Below are 27,865 nucleotides of genomic sequence, written 5' to 3' on the forward strand. Positions count from 1 at the left end.
CATTCTGATGCTTGTCTTAATTGCGCAAGATCAAAGTCAGAGGGGAGCTTGGCTCCTTCTTGAGTGAGCTTTAAAAAGTGAGCATCCGCATTGCTCCTGAGTATTTCGTCAAAAAGTCTATTAAAGAGAGGGTTATGCTGGGCCCTTTCTATTGTGGCAGTAGTAGGAGTACTTGGATTTTCGTCATTCGCATTTCCTCCAAGGGCTTCTTGGAATTCATTGATGTTTTCCTCCTCTTCTTCCTCAATCTCCATTTGTCTAGTTCTTAATCTAGTATGAGCCATTTTGTTCACAAGTTTTTGTTGAAGTTGAGTGAAAATGATGACGAGTTGTTGATGAAATGAGAGATTGATGGTTGGTGAATTGTGTTGCATGTGGATCTCTAGCACTTAAAGATGGATGTAACCGAAATTCCTTCTTTGAATTGCTTGTTTGTTTTGATAAGATTTGATGTGATAAGGTGTAGAGAAATCTGAGATGTGTTACATATTTAACCACCTAGTAATGAGAGGATTCACTCATGAACTACTTTTAACCTGCGTAGATATGTCTCTTAGGATGAGCTTATCCTAGATGTAGAAACAATCTAAAAGGTGATGAGATGTGTTTGATTCAAGCAATATCCAAAAGGGAACTTAGGACAAGAAGCTCTTAATGTTTTGAGAGTTGGAACAGATTGATGATGAAGGAATGATGTATGAATGAGGCAATGGATGAAATGTTTTAACTTCAATAAAAGCTTTGTTTCACAAATGGAACAAATTCTACCTCTTCCCTTTCGAGCGTTGGTGGCATTTCTCGAGTTATGTTGTATGTGATACAAACGTTTGGGAAGAAGTTGGGATTAATCTTGCCTCCTTGGTTTTTGTGATAACTCAAAGCTCTATATTGCATAAAATCTCAGGGGTTTAATGATTCTGAATCAAATTCGTTAGTTTTGCCTTGAAGGTAAAGACGCATGTGATGCAGAAAACCTCTATGAGAGACAAAGATTTGTCTATTTAGATAAAAGAATTTCCTCCTTTTGATCAAATCCTTTGAGCTCAATGGTCTTCTTTTCAAGTTGATGTTTTGATGAATATTCTTCTTTCTCAAGATGTGAAGAATGGTCATAAAATTTGATACTTTTCTCTTTGTTTTTGATCTTTTTTTGAAAAATGTTTGGGCTGGATGAATACTTGTTTTGGAATTGATTTTGATTTTTCTTTGACAAGAAAACAAAGCAAGCACACAAACACAAGAATGTTTGCCTCAAAAGGCACAAATGAGTATGGGTCTAGATCAACCCAATCCTTGGACTTTTTATGACACTTTCCTTTAAGTGTATTTTAAGGTGTTTCCAAAGCCTGAAGTTGGCTCAATTTGTACTTGGTCTTGACTCAAAATGAAAACACGTCAAACACTTTGTATCCCTAAGGTCAAATGGCCAGTTGTGATAAATTCAGCCCACATTTTGATATTTCTTCGACTTTGGTACTACATACCTTAGGAATCCCACCGTGGAAGGTAAGGATGTGATATACTAAGTCTTGCGTGAGTATAACAAATAGATGATCGCTATGATGGGGGAGTCACCACTTTTATCAAGCCATAAGTGACTTTTCAAAAAGCTATGTTTCTACTCAAGGAAATATGTATGGTGAGTATCTTGGGAGCAAAAGCATCTATGCTCTTGCACTGAATTGTATCTCAAATATTCTCAATCAATAGAATGGGTGGGCTACTACTTAAAGGTGTTTAGTCATTTTCGATGTCTTTGGACATAAGTTCATTCTGCAGTGACTCACTTAAGAGCCTTGTAACTTGTGGTGGGGCCCATTTGTCCTTTTAGCAAGTTACACTGTAGGAACAGCTATACCCAAGGCTACAGCTTTCGCTCTAACCTGATTTCTATAGCGGCTGGAAGGAGTTACCGCGCGAGGTCATTCCCAAGAGTGATGTGTCTCTTGGCAGACCTCTCTTAAAAAGATAAAATTTTTGAGTGTTACTAACACTTTTCTCTTGCACCTAGGACCACGAAAGCCAAGGGAGAGGATAGTGTGTGTTAGAAGTAGGACCACTCAACCAACTTTTTGCACAAATGTGCCAAACATGAAATGCACTTGTTCTTTTTAACTTGCCATCGCAATGTGTTTTGACTATTTGGAGATGTTGCTCCAATAATTATGGTGTTCTTTTTAACTTCAAATGCAAAGTGTTGAGTAAACTAGAACTTTGAAAATCCTGGTCAACTTAATTTGAAGCACGTATGCATGAAGGAAAATTGCTTTGGAAATTTTTTAAAAAAAGTTGATTGTGAGTTTGGTTTAATGAATGAATTAAAATAAATTGAATAATTTATTTAATTAATAGGAGAATGTTTGAAGATGGATTAATTAAATATTAATTTAATTAACTGATGGCTAGTGGATTTTTAATCAAATAAATATGAAATATTCATTTAATTAAAATGGACAGATTTATGTGACTACACTTTGAACTTCACAAAGGCTTCAGACTTGTCTTTCAAGAATGTGACCCACATCATTCTTGAGCAGTAATCAGTGAGAATCATGAAGTACCTATTGTAGACACCCAAAATTGTCATGTCTAATTAAATAAATATTTTATTTATTTAATTATCTAAGCCTAATTCTTCTATTAATTAAATAAATCTTTATTTATTTAATTAATTCATTTATCCTCTTCTAGCCTTATTTCTCATTTAAATAAATACATTCATTTATTTAAATTATCATTTTCCTAAATTAAATAAATATCTTATTTATTTAATTATCCCACTTCTTCTATTAATTAAATAAATCTTTATTTATTTAATTAATTCATTAGCCTTTTCTACCCATGACACATGTCATTCATCTCTTAATTCATACACTACCTACCCCTTTCATTATTTTATTATTTCTTTTACCTACCCTCTAATCATAGCCGACCTCCTTTTACACCTCTCAATCTTATCCCTTCATTTTATATAGTGTCTTCTATATAAGGAGATGCTTCCTTCATTATCAAACCCTAATGAGCTAATGAGCTAATGAGCTAAGGAGCTAACTACTTGATCAATTGACTACACTACGATCCTACTTGCAAACACATTCCGTTCTTTGTTGAGCTCTTGTGCATATAAAATCTGAGAGCAAATATATCAAGCAAGATCAATGGAGATAGGAAGAATGGAGATCAAAACCCTATTGGACATGTGATGGTATAATCTTTGTGATTTCATGTGATTTGCATTATCTTAGGTAATCTTCATATGTTATGGTGGATCTTTGTTGATTGTTAGGCTAAGGTTTTGTGGTTGAATTCATTTAGCCTTTCAATATTATTATTATTGTTATCCATTTTCACCATATACATTTTGGCATGCCCGGTGGGACTCTTGTCCCTTTTGCATTTAACTTTTTGTTGTAGATTTTGTGTTTGAAGTTGCAGATCTGGCATTTCCGACAATATTTTCGACATTTTCGCGTCTACATACTTTCGGATCGTGTTTTTAATTTTCTGGCACGTCTGTGACATCTGGAATCGCGTTTTTGATTTTATGGCGCGTCTGTGACATCTTGAAGCACGTCCGTGTCATCGACAAAATTTTATTTTGCAGGTTTCCGAAAGGCGCGTCTGTGATACGGAAACACGTCTATGTCATTTTTATCCGTGTCTGTGTCGGGGAAGCGCGTCTGTAGTTTTTATCCACGTCTGTGTCTCACAGAACTACGTTTGTGTCGCAGAGTCGCATCTGTGTCAAGGGTAATCGCGTCTATGTATCACCTGTTTCAAAATTTTAAATTTTTTCATTGATTCAGTTTTCGGATTTTGCATTTAGGGTTTCAGATCTGGTTTATTTTTGGACTAACATTTTCAGATCTAGCTAACAAAATTGGTGCGGCTTGTCTTGGAAGCAAAATCGTTTGGTTGAAGGCCCCTATTTTCACAAAGTCTTTTGGGTTTTAAAAATTTACCTAACTTGTGTGCTTGCAGGAAGGGGTGATCATTTGAAAACAACCCAAACTACTAACAAATCTTTGGTGCAAGTCCTTGGCAAGGGTTTTTGGATTTTATTGTGTGCCTTGTTTTCATAGACTAGCAAACACTTCCATTGGTGCACTAAAATTGAATCATTGTCTTTTGTGTCTTGAGCAATAGGCTCTTTTTGTTTAATCTTTAGAGGGTCTGTCTTCCCGTGTGGTCATTAGGACTACTAGTGAGAAGAGAACGACCCAAGTGGTTGCAAAAGAAAAGCCATCTTCTTCCAAACCACTATAAATAAATGTATTTATGGTGAAAACTATGAATAATGTGTGCTGATTAGTTCATACCGACACTATGTCTCTCCATAAACCCGTTTGATCAAATTTATTTGATCATTTGTAGGGCGTAACCGCTACCGGTTGGGAGCCTTCTGTATTTATAGAGCTGAAAGTGCTGCATGTATGGCCACATGAGCGGATGCCCTTACTAGCACCTTTTTGTTTTAGAAGCCAAATCCTTCTAGTTGTTGGGGCAAGAGGTCGGACCTCTGGTAGCGGCCCACACACATATGATTCTTAGTAGAGATACAAAGTTTGCCATGGGGAGTTTTCATGGGGACTGATGCTTGGCTGACCCGAGAAGTGAGTGCCGAGGGTGGAGCCAGTGAGGTCAAGCATCTAAGTATCCGCTCTGAATAGCGTAGCCTCAAGGGTAAAACCCCATGTGGGATCAACAACTATTGTCTTGGCCAGCCATAATAATTGTGCTTGACTTATGTTAAAGATTCAAAACATTCAAGACCAAACAGCAAAACATTGTGTCTTTTGTGTCTTCAAGTGTATGCAAAACATTTTTACATCAAACAACACACTTTTCTTGGAGTCATTTTGAGTCTAAACACTTGCAAACATTGGGTCTTCATCAACACTGTGTCCTCTTGTCATGAAAATAGTCAAACAGTCAGATTGGGTCACAACAAAACAACTTCACAGATTGGAAAAATTGCACAAAATTTGCAGAAACGCGTCTGTGTTGGGCATAATAGCATCTGTGTTGTCTAGCCGCGTCTGTGAAGGACAGAATCGCGTCTGTGTTCCAACAGTCAACATTGCATTTGGCAAACAAAAAATCTCAGAAGCGCGTCTGTGTTAAACAGAGCAGCGCCTGTGTCAGGAAATCACGTTTGTGAAGTATACAGGCACGTCTGTGTCCAGAATTGAAAAACTATTACAGTCTAGCAAACATAAACAAAAAAATCTTAGAAGTGCGTCTGTGTTAAACAGAGCAGTGCCTGTGTCGAGAAACCACGTCTGTGAAGTATACAGGCACGTCTGTGTCCAGAATTGAAAAACTGTTACAGTCCAGCAAACAGACACAGTCAGTTTCAGAGTTCTTGAGCTTCCTAGGTCATTTCTCCAGGGTTTCATTTAGCATTCAGCCTGTCTTTGGGTCTCACAAAGTCCATCATTGCTTTACATCTCACATTACATTCACATTTGTCTAAACTTGAGTCAAAAGGTCACTTGCTTGTCCTCATCATACCTTGTCAACACACTACATACAACAACACTTTGCTAAGTGGTCCCTCATCAAGGTTTCTTACCTTTGGGTCTCATTTGGTTTTACTTAGAGTCAAGGTCAACTTACCTCATCAAGAGAAACTATCCTCTCTTTGGAAGTCACACCTACTCTACTACATACATACTTGGTCTTACACTTTGGACATTGCAAGTACACTTCAGATTCATTTACATTCCATCCAACTCTTGGTCTTCCATACTCTTTCCATTTTCATCTAGTCTCACACATCTTGGTCAATACCTAGTTCATGGTTGAAACCCGTCTTCAAAAATCTAGGAGAGAAACTAAAGAGGCTTAAGAGTCCGCAAACATGAGTTCTTATGAGTATGACAATGATATCTTTTTCAATTCTGATAATACTACATTACCTGACATGGATGTCTATAGAAACATTCCAAATGTTGAGAACATGGACACTATAAACAACAATGCTACACAAAATGACAATGTGGACAACTTTTCAGTACATTTAGCAGATGTGGAAGAATCCATTATGAATCCCCATTTCAATCGATTGGTTGAGGAAATAATGAGGAGGGATAGACAATACTTCTTACAAATGATGGCACAAAGTGGAGCCAAGATACCTCATGATTTTGACATGTCTCAAATAATGGAACATAGACCTTTGCAACAACCTCACTCCAATATGGATCAAAGGAGACCTAATAGTGGAGGAAATAGAGGATCACATATGGTACCTGAATCACCATCAGCTCTGCTTCAAAAACCAGAGGTCCCACATACACATGGTCAAACATATGATACTTACCTTCGTAGACCATTATGGAAGTCTTATGCAGACAAATATGCTCAATCACATAATAATACTAAGGATCAACCACCAAAGCAATTGGATGTTCAAAGGCATGCTCAAAATTTGGACACAAGGAAACCTCATGTCAAATTTGGGGGCAACACAATGGAACATGACATGCCTGTAGAATATGGTATACATGCGCAAAATAGATATGGGGTTCCTCAACATGAATCTATACCAAGTGGTCCACCTATGCAGCATCATTACAGACCTCCTCCATATGAACATGTGTATGATCAATACCATCCATATATGCAACATGCTCTTCCTCCAATGGGTACCTCAAACATAGGATATGGTCCAAGAAGTCGATCTCCACCTAAGAGCAATTTGGAGCAACAAATCAGGGACTTACAAAAGAAAATGGAGGACATAAATACATCGAAGCCAACATACACAATGAGATACATATGTCCTTATCCATTTGACAAGAGCATTCCAATGCCTCCTTTTCCTACACACTTTGTGACACCTAAATTTGATTAGTATAGAGGAAAAGGGGATCCTAAGGCACACATAAGACAATTTTTCACAGCTTGCATTGAGGTAGAAATAGAAGAGACATATTTGATGAGATTATTCCCACAAAGCTTAGGTGATCAAGCTATGGAATGGTTCTCCCAACTTCCACCTGGTATTAAGTCATGGGGTGACTTAGCAGAGGCATTTATTCAACATTTCTCCTACAACATAGAGACAGACATATCAGTCACTACTTTGTGCAATACTAAGCAAAAAGAGGGAGAATCTTTTGCATCATTTTTACAAAGATGGAGAAATCTAGCCAGCAGATGCTCTTGTGAAATTCCACAAAAACAAATGGTAGAAATGTTCACCCAGAATGTTAACAAAAAGATTGGTTATGACTTAAAGAAAGCTTGTTTGTCCACCTTCAAGGACGTCATTGAAAAAGGCTTAGCAATAGAAAAGGTCCTAATTGAACAAGGAGTCATTAAAATATTCAAGGAAAACAAAGATGACTTTAAAGGAAAAGACAAGCCAAGATTTTGGAATAAAAACAAGAACACAGCCAATGATGGTGTTGTCGATGCCAACACAGTGCGACCCAAAGTCATCTTTTCAGGATCAAGTTCTATAAACAATCAAGTGAATACTCAAACAACTTCTAGATCACGAAGGAAGTATACCCCTTTGGGAGAACCACTTGAGTCAGTTTTCAAGAAGTTAGTGGCAAACAAGGTGATCACAATTCCAGATTTCCCGCCATATGAACCAAAGGTCAAACCAAATTGGTGGAATGATGATGAGTATTGTGAATTTCATAAGAGCAAGGGTCATAAGATAGGAAATTATCATCGACTGAAGAACATCATACAGGATCTCATTGATAGAGGTGACATTGAGATTGAGGGACATTCGTCTAATCAAGAACATGAGATGTTTAAGGAACCATTCCCAAAACATGACAAAGGAAAAGCTAAAGTCACAAAGGATCAAACCAACTATACCAGAGCATCTTATAAGTATGATTCAACTATTAATCGCATTTCAATGGACAATTATGTCTCTACCATTATCATTAAGGACAAAGCATCCGAGAATTCTACTCAGAGACCCAGGATTGTCCTAAAAGGTGTGGGATCTTCTTCCGAACCTACCTTTGAATGTCATGTTACAACTCATCGAGGCAAAATCACTTTGCAAGGTGCTCCAACTAAAAACACAGCCTCCTCATCAACCAAACCTGAGTATGACCTTGTAGAACGGTTAGGGAAGACACCTGCGCTCATTTCAATCCTTGAACTATTATGCATATCTCCTGCACATAAAGCCATTCTTGACAAAATCTCGAGAGATACTACTGTTCCTACTGATCTAAACGTGGACCAGTTTCAAGCCATGGTGGGATCCCTTTCCATTCCACATTCACTTACTTTCACGGAAGCTGATGACGCCTCTGTAAGTCAGCCGCATAATGCACCATTACACATTGAAGCCTTCATACACAAACATCGAATAAAATGAGTCCTGATAGATGGAGGAGCAGGTCTAAACATTTGCACATTAAGCACTATCACACAATTGGGATATTCTGATAAAGCTGTAAATTCTACAAACAAGATCACCATTAAGGCATATGATGATGAAGAGCGTTCATCCAAGGGTACAGTCATCTTACCTCTCAGAGTTGGGCCAGTTACAAAGGATGTGGTCTGTTATGTCCTGGATTTAAATCTCACTTATAACATATTGTTAGGACATCCTTGGATTCATGAAATGAGGGCAGTCCCATCCACATATCACCAATGCATTAAGTTTCCTCATAATGGAGTGGAAGTAACAGTTAACGGTGATCCAAATCCATTCATATACTGCAATAACCTGAAATCAAAGACTGAAACCATCATTCCTAGTAATCGGGAGGCTGTTCCTTCATCAGCATACATTGATCCTGAGTCATTAAAACCTTCGACATCAAAACAAGGTGAGCTTAAAGGAAAGTTTCAGGACAAAGGCATGGGGGAATATACTTTCAATCAGACCATGTACTTAAGACAAGTCATGAGTTCCCCAAAAGAATATGGAAGACCACATCCTAACAAGAAAATCTCCATCATGACGCTCAAATGGGACCCTACTACCTTTCAAAGATGGGGTGAACTAGAAGAGGAAGATTTATACCAAATGCTTTTCAAAGACAATGAAGAGGAAACACAAGACCACATCAATCTACCATGTGAGAAATATGGCAAAGGCTTCAAAATTCTACAAAAATTCGGGTATGATGGAAAAAGCCCTCTGGGGTTACGAAAGGAAGGCATCATTGAACCTTTACAACCTGAATTGACTTTCAAGAAGGAACGCTCGAAAGGACTTGGTTTCTTAACTTCCAAAGTCCACACCCAAAGGACAGAAGAAGCCTTACAAATCAAAGCTGCCAAGATTCGACAAGAGAATCGCTATTCCACAGATTCCAACAAATGGGAATGGGGTTCCGACAAGTCTTCCAGTGACTACGAGCTCACCGAGACATTCAGAGAGTCAGGTGAACCCACAGAAGAGGAGGATTTTTATAACAAATTCAGAGTTGGTCAAGAAACAACCCATGAGGAGTCTACACAGTCCTTGTCTCAAGGTTCTAGGTTGAAATCACATAGGATGAGAACACCTGTTTCAGAATGCACTACTAGTGATGATAATTTGGATTCACTCGTGATCAAGACTGATGAGGAGAGTGCCATCAATGACCTCGATAATTACCTTGACATACCCGAATATAACCACATCTTCACTCTTAGCCCCGCTAACTTCGAAGATATTAACGGCCTTCCCCTTGTTCACCACCAACTCATTGACTGGGATCATGAAGGACCTGCACAGTTGGATACATTCCAAAATGATGAAGCTTTTATTGATTATCTAGGCATACGAGACGATCTTCCCCCTAGAGACCATAAAGCGGGATACATCATAGAACTCAATAGCGTGGCATATTTTGGTGAGGGTGTCGGACCTTCCAGTCGCAAAAATGTGAAAATAAGAACAAATCAAGGGTCTTATGGCGAAAACCACATTGTGGGCTATCTGACCCCAAAAAAGTAAAAAGAAAGGACGTATCTGAGGGTGAAAACCTCTCTGAGGCGCCCGAAGATGGAAGGCTCGACATTCTCCCAGCATCATATGAGGAAAAATCATCCATGTTGGTAGAGGAGACTATCAAAACAAACATCGTTACAGAAGAGGTTCCACACAACATATTCCTAGCTCAATCATTGACAGAGTCTGAAAGGTCAAAATTCATAAGTTTCTTCAAAAAGCGACAAATCAACTTCGCCTGGTCATATGCTGATATGCCTAGATTGGATCCGGATTTGGTAATGCATCATCTGATGGTCAAACTGGGGGTAAAACCAGTAAAACAAAAATTAAGAAAAATGCATCCACAAGTGGCATTACTAGTCAAAGCAGAACTTGAGAAATTACTCGATGTCGGATTCATATGCCCAATTGATTATCCTGAATGGATCCCTAACTTGGTACCTGTCAGTAAACCAGACTGCAGCATCAAAATTTGCATAGATTTCAGAGACATTAACAAAGCTTGTCCCAAGGATGACTTCCCATTACCAAACATTGACTTGATTGTTGATCTCACAGCAGGTCATGAAATGCTATCATTAATGGATGGAATCTCTAGTTATAATCAAATAAGGATCACCCCCGAGGATCAACATAAAACAGCATTTACTTGTCTGTGGGGAACTTTATGCTGGAATGTCATGCCGTTTGGGCTAAAGAATACAGGTGCTACATACCAAAGAGCCATGACTACTATCTTTCATGATCTCATGCATGTAACTGTGGAAGATTATGTTGACGATCTCTTGGTCAAATCAATAGGCAGAAACACACATTTGGACATACTTTCAGTTGCCTTTGATCGATTGGAAAAATACAAAGTAAGATTAAACCCTAAGAAATGTGTCTTTGGAGTAACCTCCGAGAAGCTCCTAGGATTCATTGTATCCAAAAGAGGAATTGAAGCGGATCCAGCAAAAGTCAAAGCTATCTTGGAAATGCAACCACCAAGAAATATCAGTCAACTTCGATCCTTACAGGGCAGACTCCAGTCCATCCGAAGATTCATAGCACAACTGGCAGATAAGTGTAATCCTTTTCAGCACCTGCTACATAAAAACATCAAATTCAAATGGGATGACAACTATCAACAGGCTTTCCAGACGCTCAAAGATTATCTTCTAAATCCGCCAGTTCTGATGCCACCAATTCCAGATCAACCACTGTTACTATACATATCAGCTACTCCAACAACACTGGGGGCACTCTTAGCGCAACAAATCACTGAAGGCAAGGAAAGGCAGTATACTATATCAGTCACACCTTGGTAGGATACGAGCTAAACTACACACCAATTGAGCATGCATGTCTTGCTGTGGTCTTTACTTCACAAAAATTATGACATTACATGCTTACTCATAAGACAAAGTTAGTTGCAAGAATAGATCCGTTGAAATACCTTCTCAATAAGGCAACGCTTACTAGGCGACTGGCCAAATGGGTAATGATACTGAGTGAATTCGACATCGAGTATGTGGACAGAAAAGCAATAAAAGGACAAGCCATCGTAGATCAATTAGCATATGCTCCCATGATAGATGATGTTCCTCTAAGTTCAGAATTTCCAGATGAATCCATTTTGACAATGTCACATGCAAAGCCATGGCAACTATACTTTGACAGCTCATATACACAGCATGGGGTAGGAGCTGGCATCCTCTTTATAACTCCTCAAGGGGATTCTATACCAAAATCATACCGCTTATCATTTCTTTGCACTAACAATATAGCGAAATATGAGGCATTAACAATAGGATTACGAATTATAGTTCAATGGAAGATCCAGGAACTTCGTGTTTTTGGGGACTCCCAACTTGTCATCCGTCAAGCAACTGATGATTACCAGACAAAAGATGAAAAGTTAATGCCTTATAAACAGCTGGTGGATGATCTGAAACAACACTTCACAAAGATAGATTTTGAGCAGATACCAAGAGAACAGAATTGAGCCGCAGATGCCATGGCTACAATTGCTTCATTAATTGATTTACCTCCAAACGAGACCCGCTATGAGTTCTTGGTGGATAACCTTTTGGTCCCTTCATATGAGATAATGCCTACTGAGATGATATGTGTTGTCGGTCCCGAATCCCAGTTATATGGTTCCATTTTCACATACCTACGAGACAATACTTTACCTCCTGATCTATCAAATAACCAACGTCGCACTTTCATTCACCAATCCTCTCGATATGTCATTTTAGCTGATATCCTATATCGGCGAGGTTTAGATGGCACTCTTCTTAGATGTTTAGAAAGTGACGAAGCTCAGGTTGCGTTACGGGAAGTGCATGAAGGAATATGTGGTCCACATGCTAGTGGTCCTACCTTGGCCAAGAAACTCATCAGGACTGGATATTACTGGCCCAATATGGAGAAAGACTCATATCAGTTTGTCAAGAAATGTAAGAAATGTCAAATTCATGGAGATCTCATACATGCGCTAGCACAAGAACTTCAACCACTTGTGTCTCCTTGGCCCTTTTGTCAGTGGAGACTCGATCTCATAGGCAAGATTCACCCTCTTTCTTCTAATGGTCATAAATTCATTATCACCACCACAGAGTATTTTACAAAATGGATTGAAGCCGTGCCTCTTACACAAGTTATTGTAAAACAGATTGCTACATTCATCCTCAACTATATCATTTGCCGATACGGTATTCTTGTTTCCATTATCACTGATAACGGACGTCCCTTCAAAAATCAGGATGTTTGTGAACTCTGTGACCGTTTCCATATCTCTCATCATTTCTCCACACCATACTACCCCCAAGGTAATGGCCAAGCTAAGGCGTCTAACAAAACAATCCTTAAGATCCTAAAGAAGACAGTCGACGATGCTGGTCGTAATTGGCATATTCAACTTAATCCTGCACTTTGGGCCTACCGCACAATTGTCCGTACACCTACAGGAGCTACACCCTATTCACTAGTCTATGGTTCTGAAGCCATCTTGCCTATTGAGGTCGAGCTACCCTCTTTACGGGTCTCTTTGCAAAACATCATCAGTGATGAAGACTATAGGGTCTCTCACTTACAAGAGCTGGAACTACTAGATGAACGATGACAAACTGCTTTCAATCACCTCAAGGCTTACCAACAACGAATGAGTCGCAGCTACAATCACAAAGTCAAGCCTCGCACATTTGAGGTAGGTGACTTGGTTCTCAGAGAAAATCCTAAAAATCAACAAGACAGAGAGAAGAAGGGCAAGTTCGAACCAAATTGGCTTGGTCCTTACATCATTACAGTAGTATATGGATCTGGGGCATATCAGCTCTCAACTACAGAAGGTGAACCTTTGGAGGATCCTATCAACAACATGCACCTTCGCAGGTTTTACACATAGCTCTTCAGAGTACCCTAATTTCAAAAATACAAAAAAAAAAAATCAAAAATTTCAAAAATACAAAAAAAAATCAAAAATTTCAAAAATACAAAAAAAACAAAAATCAAAAATTTCAAAAATACAAAAAAAATTATAAAACAAAAAAAATCGTTACTTGGTGAAAACCTGGCAAACAGGCGCCTTGTGACACAAAAAACATTGAAAAATCGAAAAAAGTAAAGAGAAATAATTTCGTCCAATGGTGAAAACCACTTCGGTGGCGCCTTAGGCAAGTACCATGGTGAAAACTGGGTCACCAGCGCCATGCGTAGAGACATTGCTCCTCCCTCCTTCAGGATTCTCTTTCATCATTTCACTTTGCACACACTCACAACCTATTCATTCATAATAAACTTACCCATTCCCATCATGGCTTGTTATTCATCTACCCAAGATTGGTTAGCCATTCATAATAAACCTTCCTTTTCATCCCTTTCCATCCATAATAAATCAGATCCTATCTGTGGCTAAGGCAAATCCTACGTCTAGTAATGGGTGTGGAACTAAGAACATCACATGTTTCGAGGAGTACAGTTTCTTCCAGCTTTCTTCAGTCTATCCACGCACAATCCACAATAAAGCAACATTTGCATCACAGATCCGCAATAAAGTTTCATCTTCTCTGCAATAAAGTATCAGTTTCATGGATTCAGTCAGTTTTAGATAAGACACAGCAGCAACAATGGGCTTCAACAAATCAAATCTTTCAACAGACTTAGACAACATTATGGTTCAGTGCTATCTATCCTTTCTGTAAAAGTAAACATTGTGACCACAATTAAATAAGACTTATACATGTGACAAGAGACACTAAACTTGAGGACTATAGTGGGTGTTGGTGTCGAGTCTTGGTTTTCTTTTGATTTTATCTTTCTGGTGACATGTCTTTTAGCTTTTCCAAGATGTCTTTGACTAGAGATTCTATCTCCAGGATGTCTTTGACTAGAAAGGCGAGGATGGGGTATCGTCACCTATTTTTCTTTTCTGTTTGTGGATTGTCTCTTAGTAATGCTATGACTTGTCCAAGGATATGAGGACACTCTGAGTCTGGTGTGAACTGGGGCATTCCTTGTTTGCAACTGTCTTATCTCCATGCAAATAGGTACAATGACTTTCTGGATCAAACATATGCCTCGATTGTCATAACCTACTTGCCATAATAAAGCTCAATGATGATAACGCACAAGAAGCTCTTTCACTTTCATATCTTCTATCTTTCATCCCCCCTTTCTTGATTGACTTCCATCATCCTTATCGAGTCCGCGTAGCCTGCTATCACATGACTGAGTATAATGACACACCAAAAACATTTGCATTTCATGTAGTTGCACCTACATTACCACATATAAGCATTTCATACATACATATAGATATCACAACTGCACCACATCCTGCACACAACACCTGTTAGCACAATTTACATTTGCATTATCATATTCATCTGCATTATTTACATTCACATTTGCATCATGCATACACATATAAAACATAAACGAACAAAATAAAATAAAATATTGCATTGCATCATATACACATTTGCATCCATATCATAAGCATCACATAAGAACATCTCATCACATAGGTACACATGCATATAGCTGCCGCAAAGATGAATCATCTCATATATAATCAAAAGTGTCATGATACAATGATGTCAAAATCATCTGGCTACAAAAGCACCCGCAGGTGTCTACAATACAAAAATGGTACAAAACTGATACATAAGGAGCCCTCTAAGGCTATGATGAACTCCCTCCCTTGGAGCCGCCTGACCTTGGTGGAATCTGAGCCCCTGAAGGACCCGCCCCAGGATCATCCCTCCTGTCTGCTCTATCTGGTGGTGGTGGAGGACCCATAACCCCACCACTCGATGCCTGTCTCCTCCGGCTCCCTCCCGTAGCTGTCACTGTACGCAACGGTCTATGGAAGCTCCTCGCCCGCTGATCTGCTGGCACTGCACCATAGTAGAGGTCTCTCCAACAGGCTATCTCCTCTCCTGCCTATAGGACATAAGCATATCCTGCCCCTGTATCCTCAGTTGCATGTCTCCCTACCCTCAGTGCTGTCTCAGCCTCTGTGTAGCACTGGATAGCCTGATCCCGCTCTCGCTCAGTATCCCTGAGCCTCGTCCTGAGCCGATCCCTCTCCCTCTCCAGCTCCTGGATCTCATCTGCCTGGCCCTGGCAGATCTCCCTCAGATCTAGTAGCTCGGCCTCCATCGGGTCATCCCCTTCTACCTTTGCCTGTGGCTCCCCCTGTGCCTGTACCTGTACCTGTACTGATCCCTGTCTCTGTCCCTATCCCTGTGCTTGTACTTGTCCAGGACCCTGTGCTGCTGGTACCTGTAGCGGCAATCCACCGCGACCCCTCACCACCCGAGCCGGCCTCTCCTCACCACTCTCCCTCCGAGGTGCAACCCTCCTCTCTCTAACTACTCCCCTCCTCCTCTGTCGGCCTCGGCCCCCATCACCTCCACCATCATCATCATCTCCCCCACCATCTCCCTCCAGTGCCTCTCCTGGATCTGTCAACCTTGGGAACGGATGCTCTGCCCAATAAGCTGTATACTCGGCATCCATGCTAGCATCCTCGATCTCTGGCCACATGTCCCAGGGTAGAGGTATCATCTCCACCAGCTATGTCACTGCCTGATCATACGACAGCAACGACCCAAACTGTGCCTGATCTCTCACTGTGCGGGCATACATGCCTGAGCCCCGCGACATCCTCTGAATCCGGCCAAACTATCGGCCAATCCTGTCTACCAGCTGCCTCTCCAGCACATAGGGCATCTGCCCAATCAAATACCTGCTTCAGAAGGTGTAGGGAAGCTCAACTGCGTCATCCTCCCACTACTCGCAACCCAGATAAGGTCGCCATATGACCTCATCAATGTCATCAATCACCCGCCGCCAATGCTCTAGCCTGTCAATCCGTGGCTGTGAGGTGATCATATCATATAAATGCACAAGGCTGCATCTGTAACCTCTGCCCCTGAAGTGTATCGGTCGGGTAACCGGCAGATGCTCGTAAGCCCATACTTGCAGCAAGGTAGCTCCACAACCCAATCCCACTGACCCATGATAAACAAACTGATGAAGCTCATAATACAAGTGGGCCAACACACATGGTCCCCAGGCATATTTGGTATGCTATGTCACTAGCGTCTCCAGTGCTCCTCCCCAGCCCACAGCCAATCCCCGTGTCGCCCTGTCCGGACACAGGAAACCACTGATAGCTCCTCCGATCACTGCCGGCAATGCTAACCCGGTGGCTGTCATGGTGTCCCATGCCACATGTCCTGCCCTCATCTCCAGTCTAGGGTCCTGGAATACTCGTCTCAAGGCCTCTTTATCGCCATCTTGATCGTATGGGATCAGCTCCCCATCAATCGGTATCCTCATAATCTTGTACACATCCTCCAAGGTGACTGTCATCTCATCCATCGGCAGATGAAACGTGCACGTCTCAGAGTGCCATCTCTCAGCTAATGCAGTCAGCAGTCCCATATTTGCCCCAAACTCAGGCACATACAATACATGTCTCAAACCCATCTCCTTGATAGCAACTTTGTCCTTGAGCGACAACTCAGGTCGCAACCTCTGCGTCGACGGGAATCTCTCCCGTGACTCTAGCATCGGAAAATACTCCTGCAGTCAAACAAATCAATCATGTCAGTCCTAGTGACACTCACTGTTCATCACAAAGTGTTGCTTCTACCCTAGTGACGCTCACTGTTCATCACAAAGTGTTGCTATTTATTCTAGTGGTATTCACTGTTCATCACAAAGTACTACGTGTGTGACACTCCCTGTTCATCATAAAGTGTTACTCACATTTGCACTCCCTGTTCATCACAAAGTGTTGCTCATATTTCAGTACTCCCTGTTCATCACAAAGTACTTTATCTTGGTACTCACTGTTCATCACAAAGTGCCTTGATCTATCCTAGTCTTCCTAGAGGACCTGCTTGAGTGTATCCTCTTAGCAGCTTATCCAATCGACAGCATATGTTCATCACAGAACTGTCGATTTGACCTAGAAGATGCAAATTCATACTTTTCAAATGCAAACGCATTTTCCTAACATAAACATGCATTTATTACTTTACCTAGCATGCATTAATGACAACAATAAATGTATCAAAGTATGAGGAGGTTTGGTGGTACTTACCGGCTCTCCTGCCTCTGCTGGCCTCTGAAATTGGCGAACGCGGTCGAATCTGTGAGTGAAAGCCATCACTGCTAACTGCTACTGCTCTATCTCACTCTGCACTCTGATCTCTTAGATGTGTGGATGACAATGAGGATGTTTTCCCCTCGTGGTCTATTTTATAGACTACCCTAGCCCTCGCCTTCATTTCCCGAGTCAGTCTTCCTTATCCCGTGACTTTGTCACTTTATCCGATCAATCCATTTTAGCCTTTCTTTCTTATCGAGAGATTGTCTGCAATCTTTTTAGACATTTTCATTCAATCTCTTGAGGGGGCATATCATTCCCATTCTGGGGCAACTCTGTATCAGTTCATCTTATCTTCTTTGAAACAACGCGACAAGCCACATTGTCTCAAAGAGGGGCAAAATGTAGACACCCAAAATTGTCATGTCTAATTAAATAAATATTTTATTTATTTAATTATCTAAGCCTAATTCTTCTATTAATTAAATAAATCTTTATTTATTTAATTAATTCATTTATCCTCTTCTAGCCTTATTTCTCATTTAAATAAATACATTCATTTATTTAAATTATCATTTTCCTAAATTAAATAAATATCTTATTTATTTAATTATCCCACTTCTTCTATTAAATAAATAAATCTTTATTTATTTAATTAATTCATTAGCCTTTTCTACCCATGACACATGTCATTCATCTCTTAATTCATACACTACCTACCCCTTTCATTATTTTATTATTTCTTTTACCTACCCTCTAATCATAGCCGACCTCCTTTTACACCTCTCAATCTTATCCCTTCATTTCATATAGTGTCTTCTATATAAGGAGATGCTTCCTTCATTATCAAACCCTAATGAGCTAATGAGCTAATGAGCTAAGGAGCTAACTACTTGATCAATTGACTACACTACGATCCTACTTGCAACCACATTCCGTTCTTTGTTGAGCTCTTGTGCATATAAAATCTGAGAGCAAATATATCAAACAAGATCAATGGAGATAGGAAGAATGGAGATCAAAACCCTATTGGACATGTGATGGTATAATCTTTGTGATTTCATGTGATTTGCATTTTCTTAGGTAATCTTCATATGTTATGGTGGATCTTTGTTGATTGTTAGGCTAGGGTTTTGTGGTTGAATTCATTTAGCCTTTCAATATTGTTATTATTGTTATCCATTTTCACCATATACACCTATCACCCTGCACACTTCTAATTTTCATAAGACCACACAAATCAGTATGCACAAGATCAAGCAAGTTGTCAGCAGTGAAAGATTTACCTTTAAAGGTTGAGGAAGACATTTTCCCCAATTGACACTCTCTGCAGAAGGTATTATCCAGTTTTCTTAGCACCGACAACCCTCTAATTGCCTTGATCTTACTAGCCTTCACAATGTTATCAAAGTTTACATGGAAGAGTCTCCTATGCCATATCCAGCTATCATCAAACTTTGCCATAAGACATGTACTTATATTTGCATTCAGATAAAATAGGTTACCTTTGGTCTGCATGCTGGTGGCCACCAATTCACCATCTTTTCCTTTGATTCTGTAAACTCCATTCTTGAATTCCAGAGTGAGGCCACTGTCATTTAGCTGGGCAACACTCTGAAGGTTGTGTCTGAGACCATCAACCCAGTACACATTGTCAGTATTTCTCTTTCCATTTAGAGAGATGGACCCTCTGCCTTTGACTATGCATGGTGCATCATTGCCAAAGCAAACCACACCTCCATCATACTCCTCCAAGGATAGAAACTTGCTCCAGTCACCAGTCATATGGTGAGAACAGCCACTATCAATGATCCACTCATTGGAATTATCAAACCGGGAGACAAGAGCCTTCTTGTCTGACACATCTTCTTTGACAACAACAAACACAATATCTTCATTTTCTTCATCCTCTAATTCTTCATTTGTGACACCTTCATCAACTGCCACAAAACAGTTTCTTCAGTTTCCTCCTTTGAATTTCCTAAACCTTTCTGGTTTGTCCTTGTTATCGCCATTAGGATAGTTTAGAGCAACATGTCCTATCTGGTTACAAGAAAAGCATTTCAAAGGTAGCTTACCTTTGTATTTACCGGTTCCTTTAGGAATCTTCTTGGCAAGGAGAGATTCAAATGCCATCAAAATCTCCTCATCATCCATTTCTCTGCTCTGTCTAGGTTCACCAGTAGTGCTCGCTTCTTTTCCTTTTTGGATGGTATAGTAGAGGCTTTAAAAGCTTATTCAATCTTCTGAACACTGCCATCAAAACTATTTAGCTCATAGGTTGTCAAGTTGGCTATGATGGAGTCCAAGGATACCTTAGTCTTGTCTATTGATCTCAGCTTCTGAATAACATCAACCCTTATTGCATAGACCGGCAATAGGGATCTCAGGACTTTGCTTACCATAGTGGAATCTTCTATTTTACCAACTGCACTCTTGATTTCTCCAACAATTGTTTTGATTCTTATTCCTTATTGCTGAATGGTCTCACCTTCAACCATCCGCATATCTTCAAACTTCCCTCTCAGGCTTTCTTCCTTAGCTTGTTTTACATGTTCATCACCACCATAGATATTTTAAAGAACATCCCATACCTCTTTGGGATTTACCTTGTCCTGAACATCAATAAACTCAATGTCAGATAGACTACTAATAAGGGCTTCCATGACTTGCCCATTTTCTTGTATCTCTCTCTTTTGGTCATTGGTGAGAGTACCGGTAGGGACAACATAGACATTCTCAACATAACTCTAGTGTTTAACACCCATGCTTCTGATGAATATCTTCATCCTATCTTTCCATATACCAAAATTTTCCCTATTAAACTTTGGACCTTCCCTCTTCATCATTTGACTAGGATCTTTACCTCAAGGGGTTAAGCTTACAACACAGAGGACCTGGAGAGCTCTGATACCAATTGATAATCTCAATGATGAACAAATAGTACCAAACTGGTACTGAGAGGGGGGTGAATCAGTACAGACAAAATATAGACCTAAATCGGTTCAGCAGCAATCACTCCAAATGACTGGCAAACAGTGACACCGGTTTGAAACAGAGTGCAACCGGTAAAACTCAGAACAACTAAAACAATCATAAACCGGTTACTCATTGAGCTTTCCACTCAACTTAGAACTACACTACCATTTCACCCTTATGTATGAATAGGTAATCTATCATCATATCTTCACAACAGCTAGTTCAACATGTTTTATTGACAAGCATAAAACACAGAACCATCATATGCTTAATAGGTAATAACAAAGCATCACAAGATAAAAGCATCACACATGACACACATATTTTTCACGTGGAAACCCAACTGGAAAAAACCAGGGTGGGGATGAATGCCCACAAGCTTATTGTTGAACTCTTTGGAAGTCCGCTTTGTTAGAAGCCTTGTCTGGTTAAAGACATTACAAAAGGTTCTGCTAGGAACCGATCCTATTAGAGATCACCTAGTTAAGGGATGGCTACAATACCTGATTAAGGGTTAAAACTTGTTAAGGGTACCTTATTAGAGGATTTCAAGAGCTCAATAGCTAAAGGATTTCCAGAGCTCTCTAGCTTTCCAGATCTCAATAACTTTGAGTTACCCTATTAAGGGATTTACAACAAGCCGGTTAATGCTACTTTGTTAGGGGATTTTCCAACTGTTGAGGTGGTTAGAGATCAACAGGTATTACAATGATTTGGTAACAACACTCAATGCCCATGCAGATCCGTTTAAGATTCTCTTCACCTTCTGCACTTACACTCTGCAGGAATGACTTCTCTCCTCTGGTTTGGCAAGGATCTCATATCCCTTCTCTTGGATACTCACACACAGCTTTTGCCAAGAACCTCTAAAAGAATCACAACATCGACCTTATAGGACAACAGATAGGTCGGTAGCATAAACCCTAAACCCTAGACCTGTTAGGTTAAGAAATTCAAACATTTCAATCCTGATCGTTGATCATACTCTATTAAATGCAGCAGATCTTGAATAAATAAAAGACATTCTCCATCGTTCATTATCCACCGATTTGATGGTGGCTGATAATCCATCACGCATTTTCATCACTTACAAACTTCGCACATTCCCGAGGTAGATAGGGATAGTCTTCTTCATGCAAGATCCTTCACGCGCGCAAGGCTGACATGGCAACACGATCTGTTCTTTGTTATATTGCTTACTCATTACACAAAATCACCAGTTGAGCCATACAGGCTTGAAGCACTTCAATCGGAAACCCTGAAGTTGAGACTACCAACCGGTAGTCATACAATGCTTCTATGTGCCGGTTCCCATAACCATATGCCGGTTCATCTTGAACAAGCACACCACTTCACTTTGACATAAATGCTGATTCACAGTGTTATACCGGTTCTCACATATGCCAGTTCATACCTCTTCAACATATTGACATCAATGACAACATACAATTTTATTATGTCCACATACCGGTTCACATAATGCCAACAAACTCTACCATGTAAACTTTGATAACATTGTGAAGGCTAGTAAGATCAAGGCAGTTAGAGGGTTGCTGGTGATAAGCAAACCGGATAATACCTTGTGTAGAGAGTGCCAATAGGGGAAAATGTCTCCCTCAACCTTTAAAGGTAAATCTTTCACTGCTGACAATTTGCTTGATCTTGTGCATACTAATTTGTGTGGTCCTATGAAAGCTAGGAGCGTGCAGGGTGATAGGTACTTCATGATTCTTGTATGCGGAAAAAGTGGGCTGATAAAACTCAATATGTGAAAATATGTTATAATACTAGTCCACACACAGAGGACTTCTTGGTGCAAGCTATGGAGTAATAACGTATTACTCAGCTTCCCAAGGTGGGTCCCATGGTTCTCTATCTCACAATGTCCCTCAAACCAATGTTTTGCTCTTAGATTACTGAGCAAAATGGTTCAGGGATGGCAAATGCAAGAACGAGGGATGCATTGATAGTTTTTAGTGTAAAAGGTATGTTAAGCTATGTATGATCTTAGAAATGCAATAAACTAAATGATAAGATGACAAAATTAGTATGAATACTATCCTAACATAATATATTTAGTCTATGATTGAGCTAAAATGATAAAGAAATTATTCTAAACATGCATATTTAGTCTAATTCCTGATCTAAAAGAGGCAAATAATGAACGTATATGAAATGAGAAAGCTTGAATGTATTTGAGCATAAGTGTGATGCTACAAATTTGAAGGATGATTTCAAATGGAGGAATGAGAGCTCTATTTATAGCAAGAACAGGGAAATGGATGGTCAAGATTGAATGGTTTAATCAAGGGTTGAGTTTGAAAGTTGGGGATCCATGTTTGTAATTGGCACCAATGAAATGGTGACAAGTGTCAACATAGGGTTGGATTGAGAGAAGGGGTTGGAGACATTGAATGCCTGAGAAGACCTCATGGTTATCTAGAGGCTAAGGGTCAAGTCTAAATTAAGATTACCCACTGGATTAAGAGTTAATCCAAGGATGAACCTTTGTGCAAATGATTAAGAGATAATCATGGTCAAAGCATTAATGGCCTGATGAGACCCTTGGGTTGGATGAAGGTTGAGTCAAAACAAATGTTTTAACCATGTAGGAGGGTTTGAGTTAACCATTAATGGTTATTGGAGACTTTGGGGATTAAGTGGTTGAAGGTTGAAAGCCTTTAATGGTTATCAAAGACTTTGAGCCATTTAGTGGTTGAAGGTTGAAAGCCTTTAATGGTTATCAAAGACTTTGAGGGTTTGAGAAGTGACTTCCCTTTGCTTAGGGATGTGACAAAGTTTAGAGGAGGGGTTATGTTAATTAGAAGCAATTAGAAGATTCTAGAAGGGATTAGAAAGGGGTTTGGGATTTTGCAAGTGGATGGTGGGATAAATAGGATTTAATTGAAATAAAGTATTTTATTCAATTTGGTTGCAATTTGGGGAAATTGAATAAATTAGATTTATTCAATTTAGGATAACTATTTAATTAAATTTGAATTTAATTAAAAGTGGATAGGGGGAATTTAATTGAATAAAATGATTTATTCATTAAATGGATATAGTGAATTTAATTTAAATAAATTGAGTAATTTACTTAATTAAATAGAGGAATGTGGATAATTTAATTAAATTGGATTTAATTAAATAGAGAAATGAACATAAAATATTCATTTAGGAATATGGTCATTTTTATATGTCTACATTTTGCCCCTCTTTGAAGTGACGTGTGTGCACATGTTATTTCAAAGAAAATGATGTGTTTTATCATGATTTATGATCAAATGTAATTTTTGTGTCGCTCTTTTGATTTGCAAGTTGTGCCCCGATTTTGATTTGATGTGTGATGCCTCAGATTCGATATTTGATGGTGATGCCCCCTCGGGAGATGAATCAATATTTTAAAATTTTTTTGATTTAATTTGATGAGTTGCGTATGATGTGTGTGATTTCATGCATGTGAAATGTGTGCAAATTGATTCATCTTCCGATAAGTTATGAATGTTATGGTATAGGGGAGACCGTGACCATATTACAGGTCCATTTGGCTAACCCTAATTTCATTTTCCTCCTATAAAAGGGGAAAAGGGCTTGATTTAGATTCATTTGTGCTTTGTTGACTTTGAAGAAAGAGAATTTGGTCTACAAAGAAAATGCCTATTCCTTATCATAGACACCATTTCAAGCGCGTTCGGAGGTACCGGAGACCTGCAATGCATGGACCACCAGTAAGTCAACATTCTTGACCCTTTTTTGACTTTTCATTTTGTCATTTTTAGTCATTTTTTGAATTTCAAAGTTCGGGTTTAACGGTTTAGCACGTCTAGGGCTCGGTTTAGCGCATATGAAGTTTAGAGTAGCGCATTAAGTCAAATTTCAGGGGTCGCGTTCGAAAGAAATAGGATAGCGCATAGCAAAAATATGTTAGCGCATATAGGTATAATAGCGCATGGAAGCCATAGGGTGGCGCTTCGGGTCAACAGGTTAGCGCGTAGGGTAGACCTAGCGCATAGAGGTAGCAAGGGTTCGCATAGGTAAGGGGTTTTAGCACGTAGGGTCAACCTAGTGCATAGGGCCAAACGGGTAGCGCCTAGAAGGTGTAGATTAGCGCATAGATAGAGTCTAGTGCATAGGGTAGGTTAGGTGGCGCGTGGGGGGAAAGATTAGCGCGTAGACAAAGTCTAGCGCATAGGGTAAATAGATTAGCGCGTAGGAGAGATAGTCTAGTGCGTCGGGGTTTTTAGCGTATTGGGTATCTGTTTTAGCGCATCTGAAAATTTTTTGCAAGATGAGCCGATTTGAAAATTTGATTTGGTCTGTCTGTCATGATTTTATGTTTTTGTCCAATATGAGTGTTGATATAACTTGTTTTGATTTGCGATTTTCCAAGTTATGCATAGATATCATTATGTTGTGTTTATCAAAATATGATTTGTTTTGCATGTTCTGTTTCAAGTTCAATATGTGAAGCCTGAGTTGTGGTACAAGCCGATATGGGTTGGAAACTTGAGTTGTTTTACAAGCTGATATGGGTGAGAAACTTGAGTTGTTTTACAAGTTTATGTGATTTTGGAGACTTGAGATGTGTTACAAGTTTTGATATGGTTTTTGAGAACTTGAGTTGTTTTACAAGTTGATATGAAATGATAGGATTTTGAACTTTGATATAGATGAGCAAATTGTTTCATGTTGTTGATGTAAGTTTGATTTTGATATCTTTGTTTTGATGTGGAAACTAATATTGGATTTGTTTTGCTTGTTTGATAGGAGCGATTGGGTGTGGTTCAGTCGCAGGAGAGATTTCCCAGACCATGGACATTGATACCGTGCTTGTCGCAGGCTGACCTTGACATTATTGAGAGATGTGGATTGACTTCTCTCCTGGATATGCCTCAATTCACTGTGAACCGAGGGTTATTGACAGCTTTGGTAGAGAGGTGGCACAGTGATACGAACACCTTCCATTTTGCTACGGGAGAGATGATAGTCACACGTGAGGACTGTTACCGGATTTTGTGCATTCCGATAGTAGGGGCACTACTATCATACGAGCAGTTAGAGGAGGGTGGCACAGAGGCACTGCGCCGCGTTTTTCATGATGATACTGTCTGCGGCTATGAGATCCCATGGCAGGAGTTTTTGGACTTAGATTATGCACCACTGCCATCCGTACTAGCAGGGTTCATTGGTGGATTCCTTTGTCCTGATCGCAGGTCAAAGGGATTCTCGCTGGGATGGGGGCTGGTTTTGGAGGAGATGATTACACAGGGGCGGAGATTTGCATGGGGGTCAACTATGCTAGCTCATTTATACAGGAGTCTGCATGAGGTAGTATACCTCGGTTACGGCAGTTTGTTAGCTAGCGTGACATTATTACAGGTATGGTACTAGGAGCATATTCTAGCAGCGAGGCCACTAGCAGACAGGGACAGGCTCGTAGGATGCGCATATGCCTATGGATACAGGGGTCTAGTCGTCCAGCATAAGCTGGACAAACTAGAGCATTGGAGGAGGTTTTTGATGATATAGATACGGTCACCTAGCGACCATATACAGGATGTGAGGTGTGGGTGGAGGATGGGCTAGAGATGCCCTTTGTATTCATGACCAGGTACCTGATTGGGAGGACCTCGTTCGTGATTGAGCGGTTTGTGGTGACCCAAGTTTTGAGGCAGTTTGGGCGCCAGCAGGGTATTCCTCAGGGAGCTTAACTTTATGCACGGTGGCAGCAGGATGTGGCTGATTGGGGGCTGACCATTGATAGTGCCGTGGCGGTAGAAGAGTTTGTGGGATTGGCCGGGCAGATCTGGGACTATGCCTCGGAGATTCAAGATGCGGGTATGACAGATGAGTTTGCTCGTTTGTTTGCTGCGCGGGCGGTGGCCAGGATTTCTGATCCTGAGGAGATGAGGCCAGCCTTTGATTCAGATGGGGAGGAGGGAGATGGGGGAGACGACAGAGGTGATGGGGAGGATGGAGGAGGACGAGGGAGAGGAGGTAGAGGGAGGCAGGGAGAGAGAGGTGTGGAGAGAGCAGTGCAACAGGGGAGGATAGAGAGGGGGAGAGGTGGATTGGCTATCGGAGCCGATAGAGAGGGGAGAGTGGGGGAGGTGCTAGCTGCAGTGGGGGGTGAGGATGAGCCTAGTCGACCAGCACAGAGGAGGAGGACGGATGTACTCCCACCTCCAGTACCGAGGACAGGCTGAGTGGGAGGGGTTCCTCTAGCACAGGTACCACTATGAGTTCGAGTGCCAGGTCATATGGAGGATTATCAGATACGGACCTTGCAGATTACTGTGCAGCAGCTGCAGGCACAGATTTTGACTTATCAGCAATAGATTTCTCAGTTGACTATTGAGCGAGACACTAAGATAGAGCAGAGGGGACGAGCGGAGGAGGTGGTGGCGAGCATGCAGAGAGCAGCGACAGGTGGTCCGATGAGAGACACCCTGAGAGAGTTAGTGTTGAGAGCACAGGAGGCAGAGTATTATAGGCGGCACTATGAGGCTGCAGCACCCAGGGACCGGCGAGTTCAGAGTTTTGCATAGTCGAGATCTAGTCGATCTCGAACTACTGGGTCACGGTCTGAGAGCCGAGGTGTTACAAGGCCACCGAGATAAGACCCTCCTGGAGATCCAGGGGCGGGTGCATCTGGAGCAAGACCATCTCCGTCAAGGGATAGTCATACTTGAGAGACATGGTCTCTGTTGTATTTTGGAGCATTTGTTATTCTTTGTACTGTGCACAGTGTTTGGACATATTTTGTACATTTTGATCAATTTATATATATATATATATATATATATATATATATATATATATATATATATATATATATATATATATATATATATATATATATATATATATATATGGCACCATTTTTGATCATGTGATGTGTTTATATGGATGCATGTTATGTGGGTTATTTTATGTGATGATGCAATGCTTAAATATATGATGTAATATATGATGCAGGATGTATGCTTTTATATGCTGTGAGATGTATCTTGAAAATGAGATGTATGATTTGATATGCAAACATGCCTAAATGATATGCCATGATGTTAAATGATATACAAACATGTAAAATGATATGCAACTAATTGTAAAATGATATGCAACTAATGTTTTTGGAGCATCCCTCATTCTGTATTTGCCATCCGATATAACCATATGTTATTTGCTTTCTTTGTAGGTTTCATCATTGAGCATTGATTTGTTTAGGATATGTTGAAAATTTATACAAGCATAATGGTATAATTGAACCATAATGACCTGAGAAAAATTTACATGATTTTTTATTTTGCAAGATAACACAAGCGTCAAGGTATAATTGAACC

The sequence above is a fragment of the Cryptomeria japonica genome, chromosome 8 (genome assembly GCF_030272615.1).
Source record: "Cryptomeria japonica chromosome 8, Sugi_1.0, whole genome shotgun sequence".
Classification (NCBI taxonomy): domain Eukaryota; kingdom Viridiplantae; phylum Streptophyta; class Pinopsida; order Cupressales; family Cupressaceae; genus Cryptomeria; species Cryptomeria japonica.